We start from the raw sequence: 19,761 nt of genomic DNA, 5'->3' as shown, positions 1-19,761 counted from the left end.
TGGGCTTCATTCGGCGTCAATGATCCTGGTAGTCACGACGCCAATAATTATTAATTATTCATTCATTCATTCTCTCTCTCTCTATCTCTCTCTCACACACACATACACACACACACACACACACACACACATATATATATATATATATATATATATATATATAATATATATATATTTATGTATATATATATATATATATATATATATATATATATATATATATATATATATATATATATATATATATATGAGAGAGAGAGAGAGAGAGAGAGAGAGAGAGAGAGAGAGAGAGAGAGAACCAAAGTGGATGTATCATAATAATTGTTCTGTGTATATATATATATACACACACACACACATATATATATATATATATATATATATATATATATATATATATATATATATATATATATATATATATATATATATATATAGAGAGAGAGAGAGAGAGAGAGAGAGAGAGAGAGAGAGAGAGAGAGAGAGAGAGAGAGAGAATCAAAGTGGTTTTAAGGATGTATCATATGAAAGTGAAATTGCTGAGAGAGAGAGAGAGAGAAGAGAGGAGAGAAAGAGAGAGAGAGAACATTCAAGAAAAATGCGATGGTAGACAAAACTTGCGTTAGATTATATGAGTGTGAGGGTGGTCATTCTGGCGTAATACACGCTGAGACGAAGTTGTGGTGAATCTTTATGGATAGAATGATGCGAAAGTTAGAGAAGAAGTAATAGACGTTGTCCCGCAGAGTTGCGAGATTAGGTGGGTCTATTTTAAGACGTCACAGTGCTTTCTGCGTGGAAGCGCAATACTTGCAGAGGCTAACGTAAACTGAATAAACGACATGAGGCCCAATGAAAGTTAGGGAGCTTCGTTATATAGACTCAGTGTGGATGATGAAGTTGAGAAAGAGAGTCGCTCCAAGCGTTTACAGTTTCTCAGCTATTTGATCTGTAACCAGGACTGCATAAGATTTGTTAGAGAAGCAGAGGGAAAACAACAGCATTCCTCATGTTTATTACAATTATAAGAACTATCAATCAGGTTTAACGACTTTGATTAAGGTTAAATAAATTTTTTTTTAGGTCGATTATTTTGTTTGCGTTTAGCACTAGATGTGTAAAGTGTGGTCCTTATTTTATCCACACGCTGTCCAAATGTGGCCCAGAAACAACAACTAGAGATAGATTTTGGGAGCGATCCGCATGAGGACGAGATACCGTTTTCTTTGGAAGGGAGCTGCGTACTGAATGACTCAGCCTTGGCGGAGGATTGCTGTCACTGGGCGCTCTTCTTTGATTGTTGGCTGGGATTAGAATTGACAGTGGGACAGAGAGGGGGAAAGTAAGGTGCCTTGTAAAAGTATATATAGAACTATTATTGCACTTAATAATATTTCTATACACTTCTACAAGTTAATAATTGATTCTCTGGCATTCCACTAAGGGGACAGAGATGTGTATTTCTGGTGATAGAAGTTCACTCTCGACGTGGTTCGGAAATCTCGTAAAGCTGTTGGTCCCGTTGCTGAATAACCACTGGTTCCATGCAACGTAAAAGCGCCGTACAATCAAACAAACAAGTTAATAATTCATTTATTTTGTTGACTATCAATTCTTAGGTTAATAATTCATTTATTTTGTTGACTATTAATTAAAAAAAATTTCGTTGGTTTAAGACTATAGCCAATCTATCAGTGCAGTGAACGCCATATTGAAATAAACACAGTCCACAATCTGATTTGATATAGATTTACCTTCTTGCAAATTACGCTAAATGGAAACATTCCAAGCTTAATTACACTGCTGTAGTTTTATCATACTAATTTTCTCATTGCAGGGCGTGGCTCATTACAGACTTGCATTTACGGTTTTCAGCAAGTATCAATGTGGCAAGTACGATAGTTGAAAAAGAGTTAATTTTTTAATTTTTACATTTTTTATTTCTTCAATCTGTCGGTGGTTCATTATCGTTATCGTCTCTGTTGGCGTGATTGTTATGGTCCTTGGCCTGCCCCTCAGTGGGCGCGAGTTCGATTCTCGGGCATTCCACTGAGGAGTTAGAGATGTGTATCTCTGGTGATTGAAGTTCACTCTCGACGTGGTTCGGAAGTCACGTTAAGCCGTTGGTCCCGTTGCTGAATAACCACCGGTTCCATGCAACGTACAAACACCATATAAACACTGTCACAGGGAATTTTGTTAACTTTAACTATTTCCAGTGTTTTTCCCTTACCAAAACGTCCCATTTTTAATACATTTTTTATTCTTGTTTGAACACTCGAAATTCAAAGTTATAAATTTTATGGGGGTTATCAGTTTTTACCATAATATTAAAATCACTTGTATTTCAATTTATAAATTCATCACCATTTCGCCTCAAAGCAAATTCATTATAGCGCTGAATAATCCATCTGGATTCCAGTGCTTGGCTTCAAGCCTGAATTTTATATTCCATTCCATTCAGGCTCCGATATTTATGCTAATTCTCAACGAGAAAAAGTGATTGAAAAGTAGATCAGAAAGCTGAATACGCCCCTTTTAATTGCTACATAAAAGTTTATGCCAACTTGATGGTTAATGACTTTTTTAACACTATGAACACACGAAAAAAGTAAAACAAAAAATAAAAGCTGGTGACAAAATTTCAAGCGCTTCAGTGGCGTGATCGGTATGGTGTTGGCCTGTCACCTCGGTGGCCGCGAGTTCGATTCTCGGGCATTCCATTGAGGAGTTAGAGATGTGCATTTCTGGTGGTAGAAGTTCAACACACTCGACGTGGTGACGGAAAGTCACGTCAAGCCGTTGTCCCGTTGCTGAATATCCACTGGTTCCATGCAACGTTAAAACACCATACAAACAAACAAACAAATTTTCACGTCGGCCAACGCGAGTGTTTGACCAACTGATAAAAATTCAGATTCGTTTGTCATAGTTACAGTTCCACGATTAAGTGCCTTGCCTCAAGTCGGACAGAAAGAGAAACGAAGTAACTTAACGATCCCGAGAGGAAGATGACGCTTTCCTCAAGATGATTGCAGGTTGCTCAGATGAAGTACCAGGATATCACACGACTGATGAACCGTGTCGTTGCCAAAGCCGAAATTGACGACGTCGTTATGTTGTTTCGCGAAGATGATAAACTGTCGTTTCTTAACTTCGGGATTTTGCGAGTTTAATGACGCATCATCTCTGAAAAAGTTCGAGGGTATCGGATGGGGTATTGGTATTTGTATCTGAAATTGAGGTTCAGTAGATGAATGTGAAGGGCATTTGTTTCTTGCTTCATTGGTGCTTTATGGATGCGAAAGGTCTTTGATTTAGGGAGTCGGTCTTTCTTTTGATGTTGGAAGTTCGGGTCTCGTCAGCATTTTTCTTTTTCAGTTTTGATGGAAAGTAATCATGGAGAAAGTGGGGGAGGTTTTATAATAGAATATTTTATTATATATATATATATATATATATATATATATATATATATATAATATATATATCATACATATATATATATATATATATATATATATATATATATATATATATATATATATAATATATATATATATATATATATATATAATATATATATACATCACATAATTACGTACCATATGTCTCCTTCCGCTTCGTAGTGAATGATACCTCTACATTCACTTTTATATTTTTTTTTTTATTGTTATCGCTCGATGTACAATAATTATAAGTTTTCTCTCCGGTCATTTTTTATCTATCACTCTGCGTCCAGTTGGTCTTCATATTTCACCTCCATTCAGGCTATTAAAATATATAATTAGTTAGTTTATTTATTTAATGCAGCTAATCTTCGTTATCTGCCAATGTTTACGTAGTTATCTTCTTCCCCTATCCATTCTTTTAGTGAGACTCCTGCGCCTCCTCCTCGTTCAATTTCTGATTGCAAACGAGATTCGACCAAGAATTTTCAATTGATTTAAAAAGTCCGCTTAAATTCCATCGGATCTGAAAGGCTTTTTCATTCGACACTTCACCGAGTTCTTTCTATTGAAGGATTTACGAGGAAAGTTGTGGCCTGATGAAAATTCACTTAAATTCGCTGAGGGGATTCCCTCTCGCTCTCAGGCCATGTTGTTTTCTAGCAGAGTAAAAGTATATTTGACAACGTTTATTTTACCCATATATATATATATATATATATATATATATATATATATATATATATATATATAGTATATATATATATATATATATATATATATATATAGATATGTATATATATATATATATAATATATATATATATATATATATATATATAATATATATATATATATATATATATGAATAACTTGATCACGAAGTATATAAAACGTGATGCTATGTATTAATAAAGGTTTTTTGCTACGAAGGAAAAAATGAAAAAGCGAGATAGCCGAGTACTTTCGGTGCTGTTCAGACCCTTTACTGAAGGCAAATTGATTTTACAGAGGACAACATAGTCAAAAAAAAGGCTTAATATCCTTCGTGGCAAAAAAACCTTTATATATATATATATATATATATATATATATATATATATATATATATACACATATATATTTACATATATATATATATATATAGATATATATATATATATATATATATATATATATATATATATATATATATATATATATATATATGGGCGATACTAAATACTTGTTAGAGTGCTCTAAATTTATTCCAGTAGTTAATGCTTAAGAAATTGGATATATATATATATATATATATATATATATATATATATATATATATATATATATATATATATATATATATAATATATATATATATATATATCCACCAAGCATTTGAAATACTCTCTCTGTTGTGAAGAAAACCACTAAGTAGCTTATACCATTTCAACAATTGAGGAGCCATATTCTGAATAGTGTAAAAGATTATATTAAATCTATTCTCAGAATAAGATAAATTCTTGTAGAACAGAAGATAAAAGATAAGAGTTACGTGGGAAATTTCACTGATCATAGATTTAACTTTCAATAAGGGGACGGCGAATTATATTTATTCTTTTTAATCCCCGTATAATCATCAATGGCCGTAAGAAATGAGTAAGGATTATTCATTGATTCAAGAGAAATATCAGTTGATGGAAACACTTTCAAGAACTTTGATCGGGTACGCGGGTATATGCTTTGGGATTTATATTTCTGTTATTTATTTAAAGATGGTTTTTGTTTTTTTGCTTTTTTAGCGTGAAATAAACCGGTTTATGCGCGTCATTACTCTTTGAGCTGAAGCAATACGGTTCATTAATTACCCCATAGATATCACTCACAGAAAAAGTTCCAAATACTTTTTACCGCCCGCAAATTATATACGTTTACCTTTATGGCTGTTTGTTTGAAAAGTTCATTATATAGGTTTCGGTAATTATAAAGAACTGAGAAGGTGTAGGGCATTAACTACCAAAAAAAAGAAAAAAAAAAGTAAAAAGAATGTCCCGAAGTTTCTCCAAAGAAATCGAGTTTTCGTTACAGCATACAATGCTGTATGAAACTCTCAGCTGTGGCCCAGGAAACTTTCATCCACGGCCCGTTGGTGGCCCCTGTGTTGATGGTACCCATGGCGATGCCAGGCTCACGATCATAGCTAACTTTAATATTGAGTAATATAAAGACTACTGAGGCTAGAGGGCTGCAATTTGGCACGTTTGATTGATGATGGGGCGTGGATGATCAACATGCCAGTTTTGCAAGCCCTCTAACCTGGATAGTTTGTAAGATCTGAGGGCGGACAGACAGACAGACAGACAGATAGCCATCACAATAGTCTTCTTATTATGCTGTGTAGAACCTTGTTGTGTCGTTCTAGATAAGGCGATAACTCTCACAATATGCTCATCCTTGGGCGTATGTGACTCTGTGTCTGGGAGATAGCTTTTCCCTCTGTTGTCGTTGGAATTGAAAATAAGCTCTGAGATCAGACGCAGGACGTTAGTTGTTTCAGCCTCCATACCTGGTTCTCTTACGGATGGTTTATGTGAACTATAGACGTCGCCTTCTTATATATAAAGGGTATTTTTCACTCCCTTTTTCACATTTTATTTTTCTAACGAGTTTTTCCAACACACGAAGTAATCATTGCGATTTATGACGAGCTTAATGACCTTTGAGTGTGTCCGTCTGTCTTCATGAAGAGCGTTTTTGTCGTTTGCTCTTGTCTTCCCTTAATATTCCAACCTTGATATTTTTTCCTTACCATTTGCTGGCGTGATAACTTTGTCTATATCGGAATACGTCACTGCGCAAGAAGGGATGTTTATAGGCTATGTAGACTTTCAGCGTTTTTTTTTTTTTTTTTCTTTTCTTTTCAAATGAAGTTTTCAGGAAAAATTATAAAAGCAATTTTTGTCGATGTCTCGTAAAAGCAAATCATTACCATAATGATGATGATATGATAGTAATAATGGCAATAATGAATAAATGCGATTTCTTGGAAAGATGGAATAGGCACTTGGAAGGGGAGATCGTCTTCAGGCGATAGGGTTTGACGAGGAGTGATCGCAGTCTGTTCCCATTTGGTTAATTCCAAATGCTAATGGGATTATCGTTCTGGGACCTTTTCTTTGTCCCGGGATTCCGGGATAAAACTAGTCCTAATCCCGGGATCCCGGGAATTTTGGGGATTTTCAGTTGTCTAAAATTGCACATCATATCTGGTTTCCCTTTCAGGCTTTTGATGTGTTTAACATGACTAGATATGCAGAAATATTACCGTAGATTCACTGTCTTTTTCATTCCACTTAATTTATTTAAGTTTCTCTCTGAGTATTTAATATTTTGTGTGGCCTCCATCTGCCTGTACCACAGCCTGCATTCCTGAGGGGCATGACTCCTGAGAAAAGACGTCAGGCCTTCCAAGATCCTCGCTCTTTTCGCGATGACAGTCATATGGATTTTTATTCCAGTTTCTTTTAACAAAGGATTCATCTGTTTTAATGTATTTAGCTTTCCAGGAACGTGAAATGAAGGATGCGCCAGCATCCCTGTCCTCGCTGAAGGTTATAGCCAGATTCGGTCAATCCATTTGATTTCCTCCGAGTCGTTATCCATGGCTGTATCTAAACTCCGTCACTCAGTTTTATCTGAAAATACAAGAAATGTAAAATGAAAATAGCTTAATAAAAAATTTAAGATAGGCTATAGCAGAAAACTTCATAACTTTCCATTTTTTCTGTGGAGTTGGGGGGGGGGGGCTGGCTCTAATTTCGAAACACCCGATATATATATATATAATATATATATATATATATATATATATATATAGATATATATATATATGATATATATATATATATATATATATATGTGTATATATATATCTATATATATATGTGTAGTATATATATCTATATATATATGTATATATATATATATATATTATATATATATATATATATATATATATATATATATATATATATATATATATATATATATATATATATATATATATATTAACAGTAAATATAATACTACCCTCCCACATGATAAAGAAGGAATATGTTCCTCTTGAAAAATCTGCAAACTTGTACATGATTATTTTGTCACGGTTTTATAACCCTGTCCTCTATAGATTTAGCTTCTGCGATCAACTGGTAACACTGAAACAGACGCTTTACCTTCCCTCCACGGATTTATTTGACAGGCCTTATCTTGCAAAAGTGTTGCAACTTGAAATTTTGCAACTAGCATGATGCTGTCGATGGGAAAATACAGTTCACTGTGAATATGAAATATTCTACATAGATATCAAAACACTGACGTAGTCTAGACATCTATCATTATTATCATACAATGACAGAATTTTTCTGTACCTACAGTATATATATAAAATGAACATAGTCCACAACCATCCCGCTGCCAAATTTGTCCCGTTTTTTGTACCTAATTTTATCGCGGGATTTCCCGGGATGTGCAAAAATATCCCGGGAAACAAACCCTATTATGGGACCCGTATTCATAATGAAATGTTCTACGAGCGAAATCGCAGCGGGTGTTAGGACTGACAGAAGCGGTAATCTTAGAATAATCAGGAACTTAGTTTGTGTCTCCTTTATCATCAATTACATTTTGTTTGTTGCTCTTTATCATCAGTATATTTAGTTTGTGGGCTCCTTTATCATCAGTTACATTTTGTTTGTGACTCCTTATCATCAGTTTATATTTCGGGTTTGGTGGCTCTTTTATCATCAGTTTACCTTTCTCGTTCCCTCAAAGTAGTGTTTTGATAATGCGGTTTAAAAGCAGTTGGGTTCCCAACCTTTTTTTCAAATAAGTCGTATTTATATATCTACAGAATCATTGATGTAATGTTACAGTATTTGTAAGGCTTTAAAAGCAGTGGTTCCCAACTTTTTTTTTTTTTTTTTTTTTTTTGGGGGGGGGGGCGGGGGGGGGGTGGGGGGGGTTGCCCATACCCCTCCTAATCAACTCTAAAATCCTGATGACCTCTGTGGGTGATATATAATTCTTATATATTCAGTGGAGGAGGCTTATAGGCCTATTAACTTGATTTAGACATTCTTGCATTGCCCCCCTTAAAAACCAAATTACCTCACGTTGGGAAACACTGCTTTAAAGCCTTGGGAACCATTGCTTTAAAGCCTTAGGAACCACTTCTTTAAAGCCTTTGGAACCATTGCTTTAAAGCCTTTGGAACCATTGCTTTCAAGCCTTAGGAACCACTTCTTTAAAGCCTTGGGAACCATTGCTTTAAAGCCCTGGGAACCAATGCTCTAAAGCCTTGGGAACCATTGCTTTAAAGCCTTTGAAACCATTGCTTTAAAGCCTTAGGAACCACTTCTTTAAAGCCTTTGGAACCATTGCCTTTAAAGCCTTTGGAACCATTGCTTTCAAGCCTTAGGAACCACTTCTTTAAAGCCTTGGGAACCATTGCTTTAAAGCCTTTGGAAAACCATTGCTTTCAAAGCCTTAGGAAACAACCACTTCTTTAAAGCCTTGGGAACCACTGCTCTAAAGCCTTGGGAACCACAGCTCTAAAGCCTTTGGGAACCACAGCTCTAAAAAAAGCTTGGGAACCAAACAGCTTTTAAATTCCTTGGGAACCACAGCTTTAAAGCTAGGAACTCTTCTTTGAAAGCCTCGGGAACCACTGCATTAAAGCCTTTAGAACCACTGCTTTAAAATACCCCCTTGGGAACCACTGCTTTTAAACCTTGGGAACCACTGCTTTAAAAGCCTGGGAAACCTTTGCTTTTAAAACCTAAGAAAACCACCTGCTTTAAAAGCTTTGGGACCCACTGTTTTAAAAGCCTTGGGAACCACTGCTTTAAAAGCCTTAGAACCACTTCTTTTAAAGCCTTGGGAACCACTTCTCTAAAAAGCTTGGGAAACCACAGCTCTAAAGCCTTGGGAACCACAGCTTTAAATCCTTGGGAACCACAGCTTTAAAGCCTAGGGAAAAAACCTCTGCTTTGAAAGCCTCGGGAACCCACTGCATTAAAGCCATTGGGAAACCCACTGCTTTAAAAGCCTTAGAACCACTGCTTTAATAAGCCTTGGGAACCACTGCTTTTAAACCTTGGGAACCTCTGCTTTAAAACCTTAAGAACCACTGCTTTAAAAGACTTGGGAAAACCACTGTTTTAAAAGCCTTGGAAACCACTGCTTTAAAAGCCTTGGGGAACCACTGCTTTAAAAGCCTTGGGAACCTCTGCATTAAAACCTTAAGAACCACTGCTTTAAAAGCCTTGGGAACCACTGTTTTAAAAGCCTTGGAACACTGCTTTAAAAAAGCCTTGGGCCGGAAACCACTGCTTTAAAAGCCTTGGGAACCTCTGCTTTAAAACCTTAAGAACCACTGCTTTAAAAGCCTTGGGAACCACTGTTTTAAAAGCCTTGGAACCACTGCTTTAAAAGCCTTGGGAACCACTGCTTTAAAAGCCTTGGGAACCTCTGCTTTAAAACCTTAAGAACCACTGCTTTAAAAGCCTTGGGAACCACTGCTTTAAAAGCCTTGGGAACCACTGCTTTAAAAGCCTTGGGAACCACTGCTTTAAAAGCCTTGGGAACCAATGCTTTCAAACCTTGCAAACCACTGCTTTAAAGCCTTGGGAACCAATGCTTTCAAACCTTGCAAACCACTGCTTTACAGCCTTGGGAACCATTTCTTTAAAAGCCTTATTCCTGTTCAATGTTAACAGCTTCCCGTAACGAAGCCTCGCCGGAGTCAAAATCAGCTAGCAGCAGCTTTCATGGACGTGAACTTTTATTTTCGTCAAGCGAAAAATGACGTCTGAGGAAAATTGCTGAAGGAAAATGGGTAACGAAGAGCAGTGTCAGCACGCGATGGGATTTGGATCAAGTTAGTGAACGGACGCGCTAGGTTATTATAGAAAATGCTGTTTTTCAGAAAAGGATGCATTGTGCTCGTTGGGTTCGGGTGCCAGCGTTTGTGGAGGACATTCAGAACCTGCGTTGAGAAATGCAAGTGTTGTAATAGTTTAGTATTTTAGATTTTTTTAAGTTATCATAAAAGTATAAGATATTTTCAGAGTAGAATAACGAGTTAATTTATTTCATTGCTTACTCGGAATCAGTAATAGAATTTATAGCAAAACCCACACACATACATTCACATACATACGTGTATATATATATATATATATATATATATATATATATATATATATATATAGATATATATATATATATATATATATATATATATATATATATAAAATAAGAAGCCCATAAAAGCGCCAAAATATAGATAGAAAATACTATATCTGAGAGACTGCTGAAGAGAGAGCAGTTTCTGAAATATAATATTTTTTCCTCTACATTTTGACGTTTTTATGGGCTCTTATACTAGATAGAATTCTGTTGTATCAACATATTTACCAGTCATATAGATATATATATATATAGATATATATATATATATATATATATATATATATATATATAAATATAGATATAAATATATATATATATATATATATATATATATATATATATATATATATATATATATATACATATATATATTATATATATATATATAGATATATATATATATATATATATAAATATAGTTTATATATATATATATATATATATATAATATAATTTATATATTATATGCATGCATATTTTTGGGCATATTTTCTCACATATGCAATTTCCTTGAAAGTCAATGGAACTATTCTCTGGTACTCTGTTCTTGTCATGACTTTGAATCAGTCTATAGTTCTTCTTTTTCTCTTCTGGCAAGTTTCTCAGGAATACGGAAAGATTATATAATTATTCGAAATTCTTTCCATTACTTTTTTCTCGTTCTAGTCGACGGACTGCTTCCCTACCTTTCTTAGTTATCATAACGTTTGACTGCTGAATATCTATTGGTCAGCGGATCTCATTCTCAACTGGCGGTCTGCCTGGCAGCATGGGCATTCCAGGTGCTCTGTGGGGGGAGGCCTATTCCAAAGCTTGCAGCCAAGGGTATTGGGCAAGGGTGGGGTCCCCTCTGGCGAGTTTTGGTTTGCTTCATCGTTGGTGGTCGTGTCTAGAGGTAATCTGTTGCTCGTATCTCCCTTCGGTTCTCAAGGATCCACAACCCCCCCACCCCCACCCCCCCACCTCGTAGCGGGGTAGTGCCGTTAGTGGACTCATGCTGTGCGTAGGCATTACCTGAGGTTCTTTGCAGCTGCCTTCGGCCCCCTAGCTGCAACCACTTTTGTTCTTTTTACTGTTACCTCTTTTCATATTGTCTTTCTTCATCTTACTGTCCCCACCCTCTCCTAACACCTGATTCATAGTGCAACTGCTTGGAGGTTTTCTTCCTGTTACACCTTTCAAACGTTTAATACTGTCAATTTCCATTTCAGCGCTGAATGACCTCATAGGTCCCAGTGCTTGGCCTTTAGCCTAAATTTTATATTCAACTCAACTCAATACAGAACATCATCACCGGACCTACTGAATTTTATTTAGAAACTGGAAATGATTCAGCGCATGACACTAAACAGCTGGAACGCTGCCTGACCTCGAAAGATTTACTTGCTGCCAAAATAAACCACGAAATTAACCCCATTAGGCCAAGTAGGGGAAAAAGGTTTCGCAGAAAATAAAGGTCTGTAGAAAACCCAGGAGGAATTGACGGTAACAAAGACTGTAAATTTGGTCTTAAGATAATTGTCTCCATCTCATCCAAGTTTTTTTCTTTTCTTTTTCGGTCACCCTCAAAAAAACTTTAGGGGAAGCGTAACCGTCGTTGTTGAATATCAGCTTAAAAGCCTCCCGTTTCATTTCGCAAATACAGTCGAGTGAATGAGGAAGAGGAATTGAAATTTATTGCTCTCCTGGAATGGAGGCGAGAGAGAGAGAGAGAGAGAGAGAGCTTTTGGTGGTTTAAAGCTTCAGCTGCCATGCTTCCCTTTCGTTTGTTTCTTTGAAGTTTGAGAGCATAATAGAGATTAATGCCGGGTGTTTTTCCTTCTCCTACAAGGTAACGAGAGAGAGAGAGAGAGACTGAGAGAGATCTTGTTGTCTGGACATTTGAAAGGGAATAATGCAAGATGTTTTTCCTTTACAAGATAACGAGGAAAAGAAAGAGAGAGAGAGAGAAAAAGAGAGAGAGAGAGAGAGAGAGAGAGAGAGAGAGAGTGAGAGAGAGAGAGAGAGAGAGAGATCTTGATGTCTGAGCATTTGAAATAGAATAATGCAGAAGTTTTTCCTTCTACAACGTAAGGAGTAAAATAAGAGAGAGAGAGAGAATCATGGTCGAACAATCTCAATTTTAGTTTTCTGTAGAAGACAACTATTGAGATGGCTTTGTCTGTCTGTCCACATTTCTTCCGTCCGCCCTCAGATCTTAAGAACTACTGAGGATAGAGGGCTGCGAATTGATATACTGATCATCCACCCTCCTATCATCAAACAGACTAAATTGCAGCCTCAGTCATTTTGATTTTATTTAAGGTTGAAATTAGTTATAATTGTGCGCCTGACAACGAAATAAACCAGGCCATCACCGGGCTGTGGTTAAAGTTTCATGGGCCGCGGCTCATACATCATTTTACCGAGTCCACCGAAAGATAGATCTTTTTCTGTTATGTCCTTGATAAAAACGCTGTACAGAAAAATCGATTGCGCGAAGAAAGGTTACGATTGAAGTTTCCGAGAAACTCAAGAATGATTCAACCTTTTTCGTATAAGAATACCTCCCCAAGATGTCCCAGAGTCGACTCTTTCAAGGCAGATGACTCATTTTAATATTCTGGTGAGGTCATCTTCCCTTTCCGAATTGATTTCTGGGAGACCGTCTCCTTCCAGTGGATATGTTCTGTGATTTTATTTTCTTTATTTATTTATTTATTTAGGTACGTTAATGAAAAAAGACAAAATTTTTACTTTTTCCAGGTAACAGAATTGAAAACAACGGAATTCTCAGTAGTTATATATATTAATCTTTTTACTTAATGAAATGAGCTAGAGTTAGGGAAAATTCATAAACAGCCTGAAATCATTATGATAAAAGTACACGTAATTTATTAATTTCCGTCGATGCTGCCTTAAAGGACTTCAGGTAATGATATCGCTTTGACACAGATTTGAAAAATCAAACATTTCAAGATATTCACATTTTCTTGCACTGACGAATCTGCACGCGGTATTTACACACCACACCTCACTCGTGCATTTCCGAATTATCATTAAGTGGAACGTAATTGATTTTGGTTAATAGGTCAATCCGCTGCATTAGCGTCGTCACTGGTCCTCCTGATTAACGAGCGATATCGAGCATACCCGTCACCCTCCGCTCATATCAGAACAGGGGTTAAATGTGGTCCTCGAAATATGTCATCGGTACCTGTGCTCCAATTGACAGTAGCATAATTCACGCAGTTGGTACAGTAGATTCACATCATCCGTGCATCTGATGTCTAGGCCAGTCCCTTACGACGCTCCTGATTGCCTGTTGATAAGCCAATCACTGGGCTGGAGATTCACAGTCTCTGGAGAGAGTTCACATCGGCAGGATGTATGTTCCACCTCTCCTGAGGGATGCGTCTTTCAAAAGTATGCCTCAGGATACATCCTGCCTATGTGAACTCTCTCTCGAGAGTGAGAGTTTCCAGCCCTGTGATTGGCTTATCAACAGCCAGCCAGGAGTGTCGTAAGGGATTGGCCTAGACATCAGATTATGTGAATCTACCATATTGATTGGTGGGTGATACGTCGTAGACTTTGACCATCTTTTTAGTACTTATAAAATCCCCTTTCAAAAACCGCTGGGGTGCAGTCGAGTCTAAGCTGTTGTTTGAGATTATAAGCTGTCCTTATGCCAGCACAGGCTCTTGCTCATAGAGCAAGCGTTACTTGCGATTTGTGTTGCTCTTTGTTGATTCATTTACCTACATTTTAATCCGTCGGTAATCTTGATTTTTAAATAATTAGCGAAGAAATTCAGTTCTGCTCGCTGGCAGGAAACAATTCAATTTTAAAAGATCACTACTCTCTCTCTCTCTCTCTCTCTCTCTCTCAAGGGCCTTTAAAGCAACGTCACAACTTGGAAGCTATGTTACCAAATAACTTCAAGCGTTTCTACGTTTATTCTTTTACGGAAGCCGGCATTTTCGGGAAAAAATGATTTGATAAAATGACATTTACTGTAGAATAAGTCACAAATTGAAAATCCAGATATATGAAAAGAAGAAATTCAGAACTGAAGCGGATGTTACATAATCACGTAAAACCTTGAACTTCCCAGGCATTCAAATGTTTTGCGCAACGACGTAGAAAATAAATGTAGAAATAAAAACAAAATAGTGGGAGATAGACTGCCGAGTGAAAATTACTAAAAAAATATTTTTTTAAATAAAAATAAAATAATAATAATCTTGCGCCTGACATGTTAGACAGGAAAAAAAGGACTGATATAATGCAATGTCTGACCCAGTTCCACGTGGCGGTTTCCATCCCATCCCGCAAAATGGAATCGAATGATATCGGTTTTAGCAGTCTACTGGAGGTTTTCGATGATGGGGGGTGATATGAAGGTGATGGGCGGTGGTACGGAGCTCCATTCCAGTGGTACGGGGCTCCATTCGAGTGGTACGGAGCTCCATTCCAGTGGTACGGAGCTCCATTCCAGTGGTACGCAGCTCCATTCCAGTGGTACGGAGCTCCATTCCAGTGGTATGCAGCTCCATTCCAGTGGTACGGAGCTCCATTCCAGTGGTACGCAGCTCCATTCCAGTGGTACAGAGCTCCATTCCAGTGGTACAGAGCTCCATTCCAGTGGTACGGAGCTCCATTCCAGTGGTACGGAGCTCCATTCCAGTGGTACGGAGCTCCATTCCAGTGGTACGCAGCTCCATTCCAGTGGTACAGAGCTCCATTCCAGCGGTACGGAGCTCCATTCCAGTGGTACTGAGCTCCATTCCGGCGGTACGCAGCTCCATTCCAGTGGTACGCAGCTCCATTCCAATGATAAAGAGCTCCATTCCAGTGGTACGGAGCTCCATTCCAGTGGTATGGAGCTCTATTCCAGTGGTACGCAGCTCCATTCCAATGATAAAGAGCTCCATTTCAGTGGTACGGAGCTCCATTCCAGTGGTATGGAGCTCCATTCCAGTGGTACACAGGTCCATTCCAGTGGTATGCAGCTCCATTCCAGTGGTATGCAGCTCCATTCCAGTGGTATGGAGCTCCATTCCAGTGGTACAGAGCTCCATTCCAGTGGTATGCAGCTCCATTCCAGTGGTACGGAGCTCCATTCCAGTGGTACTGAGCTCCATTCCAGTGGTACAGAGCTCCATTCCAGTGGTACTGAGCTCCATTCCGGCGGTACGCAGCTCCATTCCAATGATACAGAGCTCCATTCCAGTGGTATTGAGCTCCATTCCAGTGGTACGCAGCTCCATTCCAGTGGTACAGAGCTCCATTCCAGTGGTATGCAGCTCCATTCCAGTGGTATGCAGCTCCATTCCAGTGGTATGCAGCTCCATTCTGGGGTACGAAGCTCCATTCCAGTGGTACGGAGCTCCATTCCAGTGGTACAGAGCTCCATTCCAGTGGTACGCAGCTCCATTCCAATGGTACAGAGCTCCATTCCAGTGGTACGGAGCTCCATTCCAGTGGTACGGAGCTCCAATCCAGTGGTATGGAGCTCCATTCCAGTGGTACAGAGCTCCATTCCAATGATACAGAGCTCCATTCCAGTGGTAGAGCTCCATTCCAGTGGTATGCAGCTCCATTCTGGGGTACGAAGCTCCATTCCAGTGGTACGGAGCTCCATTCCAGTGGTACAGAGCTCCATTCCAGTGGTATGCAGCTCCATTCCAGTGGTACGGAGCTCCATTCCAGTGGTATGCAGCTCCATTCCAGTGGTACGGAGCTCCATTCCAGTGGTACAGAGCTCCATTCCAGTGGTACGCAGCTCCATTCCAATGATACAGAGCTCCATTCCAGTGGTATTGAGCTCCATTCCAGTGGTATTTTTTTGAGCTATTTATTTCCAGTGGTACGCAGCTCACATTCCATGGGTACAGAGCTCCCATTCCAGTGGTATGCAGCTCCATTCCAGTGGGTACGGAGCTCCACCATTCACCCATTCGGGGTATGCAGCTCCATTCCATGGGGTTACGGGGAAAGAAGCTCCATTCCAGTGGTACGGAGCTCCATTCCAGTGGTACAGAGCTCCATTCCAGTGGTACGCAGCTCCATTCCAATGATACAGAGCTCCATTCCAGTGGTACGGAGCTCCATTCCAGTGGTACGGAGCTCCAATCCAGTGGTATGGAGCTCCATTCCAGTGGTACGGAGCTCCATTCCAGTGGTACAGAGCTCCATTCCAGTGGTATGCAGCTCCATTCTGGGGTACGAAGCTCCATTCCAGTGGTACAGAGCTCCATTCCAGTGGTACAGAGCTCCATTCAGTGGTATGGCAGCTCCATTCTGGGGTACGAAGCTCCATTCCAGTGGTACAGAGCTCCATTCTGGGGTACGAAGCTCCATTCCAGTGGTACAGAGCTCCATTCTGGGGTACGAAGCTCCATTCCAGTGGTACGGAGCTCTATTCTGGAGGTACAGAGCTCCATTCCAGTGGTACAGCGCTCCATTCCAGTGGTACGGAGCTCCATTCCAGTGGTACGGAGCTCCATTCCAGTGGTACGGAGCTCCATTCCAGTGGTACAGCGTTCCATTCCAGTATTCTATGGAAAGGTTTCTGGTTAGATATGCAGATCGTTCTTTTTACCTGTAGCTACATAAATGTTTCAGTCCCGAAGTGGTGTAAACAATTTGTAATCTTGGTGTCAAGACATCAAGGTACTGTGTTCATCTGGGACAATATTATTAATTTAGATAAGTATTGCAATTACAAATACACACACACCCACACACATATATATGTGTGTGTGTGTGTATGTGTGTTTGTAAACATATATAATGTTTATTTATATATGACTGACTGGTTCGGCATTGCTGACAACCACTTGACGATTTGTCGTGCTACAGACTCGGTATGAGAAGAGATGAAGAGCCTGTTGATGCAAATGTCTGAATAGGCCTTGATTGATGGAAATACATCTATTCCGAAGAAAGACAACTATGAATATGTATGAGAAGATAATGGTGTAGATGTGTTTGTCAGATTTTGTGTCAGAAAAGTATGTTGACGGATACAGTAAACGATCCGCTCACCATTATTTCGTAAAAGCAAAAGCCTAATTGGTCAGTCATAATGGATGACTTGTCTGTTAATTTCACCAGTTTTGGTTCGATGTACTGAATGCCGCCATAAGTCTGGAAATAAATTTATTTACTGGAAACACTGACTGGCTCTCTCTGATGCTCATTCGTACTTCATGGAACTCTGAAAGTGAACCATGGCATTTCTATGATTACCTTATTTGAATAAGGCAATCATAGAAAATAACATAATCTCTCATCAGCTAATTTTGAACGAAATTCAATAATCTAATCCAAACTTGTACTTCATTTCAAAAATGTATAGTACTGCAGTTTTGTTCTGGTCAGAACTAAAGCAGTTTACTTTCTTTTATTAAAATGCTATTTATGTCTACAGATTACTACATATTCTAAATTAGACACTTCTTTACTTGAAGTTCGTCTGGTTAGGCGCAGAATTCATGTTATGATTTTATTTTTGCCTTCAGAATATGAGATCACAAAGTAGCTTCCCGATAATACTAGAGTAAGGAAGGATAGAGTTTTGATTTTTTGTAGCATTCATTATCTATCCTTCAGGATATAATAATGTCGATGATAGTTAATCGCCAGGTTCTAATATCTGTTAAAATATCGTCAGTGTTTTGATCAAAGCGCCCCGAGTAAGATGGAGGTAGGATCACGCCTTGCATACAGAAATAATTATTTGTTGAATTACTTTAATGCTTGAGAAATATATAACTGCAAGTCGAATATGGAATGGTTAAAAGGTATTCGAAAATTACACGAATTTTATCTTTTTTTCGCACATTTTGTTTATCAAGCAATAATAATTTCAGTCATTGCTTAGCTAAAGAAATGAACTTTGGTCGTTATTTGTGTTTGTCGTATTATCAAAGAAAATATTTCAGTGGTTTATGAATTCGGTGTTCGTTAAAAAAAAATTTTATCCACTGGCTGAGGGTGAATTGAAAATGAGTATTTAGTGCTTGGTTTTGTCGTATTTTCAAAGAAAATATTTTAGTCGTTTATGAATTCAGTGTTTGTTAAAAAACATTTTCAGCCACTCTTGTTTTTGTCGTATTTTCGAAGGAAATATTTCAGTGGTTATAAATTCATGTTTGTTTAAAAAAAAAAAAAAAAATTATTAGCCACTGGCTGGAAGTGAATTGAAAATGAGTATTTATTACCTGTGTTTGTTGTGTTTTCAAAGAAAATATTAAATTGGTTTATAAAAACAGTTTGTTGAGAAACGCTTGAGTTCTAAATGATTATGCAACAACAACTATTTCCTCAGAAGACAGTGGAGAAAAAACCATCATTTTATCTTTCAGTAAAGATGAAAAAGAGAATATAAATACTTTAATACATTTGGCTTGTTAGTTGGCCATCAATATATCGAGAAAATTGTCCCAAGGCCTCTCGAGGAAGTCTAAGTGTCAGGCTGCAAGACGACAAAGAGAGCAAAAGCCGAATCGCTTCCCGAGCCATCTTGCAGATAAGAACTTGTCAAAACGATACGGCTCGTAAATGGAAATAGGATCGGCAATAAGAGAAGCCACCACAGCTCTTAAAAATCCTTGGTAGTGGCAGTTATCTGCGGGTTGAAGTGCCATTCCGCAAGGCCTCCATTGGAAGCAGTATTAAAGTTATTATCGGTTTTACCGCTCTGTTCAACCGCTGGGGCAAACGAATGCTATGCTTTTAGGAGACGCGGTCGGTGTCTGAATTATTCGAGCTCCGGTAGTGAGAGCAGTTTTTTTGCAAAAATAAAAAAAAAAAATAAAAAAAAATAAATAAATAAAAAAATAAATAAATAAAAAATTACAAAAAGGAACTCTCCTCTTTTGAACGATAAGCTATAAAGAGTAGTCAATTTACAGTTCTTTTGCAATGGTTGCGGCTGTAGTACTTATCTTTAAGAGCGACCATAAAAGTTTGAAGCCATTCGTTGAGTAGACGCTAAGCATATTTATATACAAGATGAAAACTTTGAGTGTTGTCATGTACGGTTTTCTCTCCATATATATATATATCTATATATATATATATATATATATATA

Source organism: Macrobrachium nipponense, chromosome 13 (genome assembly GCF_015104395.2).
Source record: "Macrobrachium nipponense isolate FS-2020 chromosome 13, ASM1510439v2, whole genome shotgun sequence".
NCBI lineage: Eukaryota > Metazoa > Arthropoda > Malacostraca > Decapoda > Palaemonidae > Macrobrachium > Macrobrachium nipponense.
Note: the sequence above shows the minus strand (reverse complement) of the source record.